Here is a 993-nt window from a genome sequence, read left to right on the forward strand (position 1 = left end):
AGCAACAGGGGAGTGGGAGGAGGAGAGAGGGAGAAGGTACAGAGAATAAGTAGCATAGATGGTGGGGAGAAAATAGACAGGGGGAGGGCAAGAATAGTATGGGAAATGTAGAAACTAAAGAACTTATGACACAAGGACATGAACTAAAGGGGGGAAATGTGGGTGGGAGGGGGTGGGCAGAGTGGAGGGGAATGAAGGGGGAAAATGGGATGACTGTACTAGCATAATCAATAAAATATATATTTTTAAAAAGACCACTTTTATAAGACTATACTTTCAGGGATGATTTCTATAGTTTGTTACTAAAACATCCACTTTATTGGTGGTAGAAAGTAAAATACGCCCGTCTCAAGTGTCCAGTTCACTGCGTTCGCATAAACGTTTGCATCCGTGTAACCACAAACAGGGGCAAGGTGGAGAGTGCGCGGTTTACCTCCCAGCTTTCCTCCTGCGGCGTCTCAGTCACCTGCCCACCTCCGCCCACACCTGCCAGCCCCCGGGGGACCTGCTTTCTGTCACTGCAGATGAACTTGATCATTTCTAGAGTTTCACATTCGTGAAATCATGTAGTGTAAAGCCTTTGATGTCTGGCTTCTTTCACTTAGCACTGTGTTTGAGATCCATCCGTGTTGCTGTGTGAACTGGTGCTTTATTTCTTTTTATCAATGAGTAGCATTCTATTATGTGTAAGTACCGACCGCATTACATCTATTCCCAGGTGGATGGACATTTAGGTTCCGTCCAGGTTTTGCCTCTTGAGAATAACGCTGAAAGGAACATTCCAGTGTAAGTCTTGTGTGGATATACGATTTTTTTTCCTTGGGTATATATCTCAGAGTGGAATTGCTGCGATCTCTGTTTAACTTTTTAACTTAATGTAAAAAATATAGGATAAAACCAAACCCAAGAGTTAAAACTAGATAACTACTGTAAGAAAGTACACCAGGAAAGCTGTGTGACCTCGGACGAGGCAGAGATTTCTTCATCAGGACA

At 43.4% G+C, this 993-nt stretch overlaps 1 pseudogene; it reads left to right on the plus strand.

Moving 5' to 3' along the window:
- Positions 1 to 264: 264 nt before the first annotated feature.
- Positions 265 to 357, plus strand: LOC118991362 (uncharacterized; annotated as a pseudogene).
- The last annotated feature ends 636 nt before the right edge of the window (positions 358 to 993 follow it).

The sequence above is a fragment of the Sturnira hondurensis genome, unplaced genomic scaffold (genome assembly GCF_014824575.4).
Source record: "Sturnira hondurensis isolate 20B ecotype Veracruz unplaced genomic scaffold, ASM1482457v3 Scaffold0007406, whole genome shotgun sequence".
NCBI lineage: Eukaryota > Metazoa > Chordata > Mammalia > Chiroptera > Phyllostomidae > Sturnira > Sturnira hondurensis.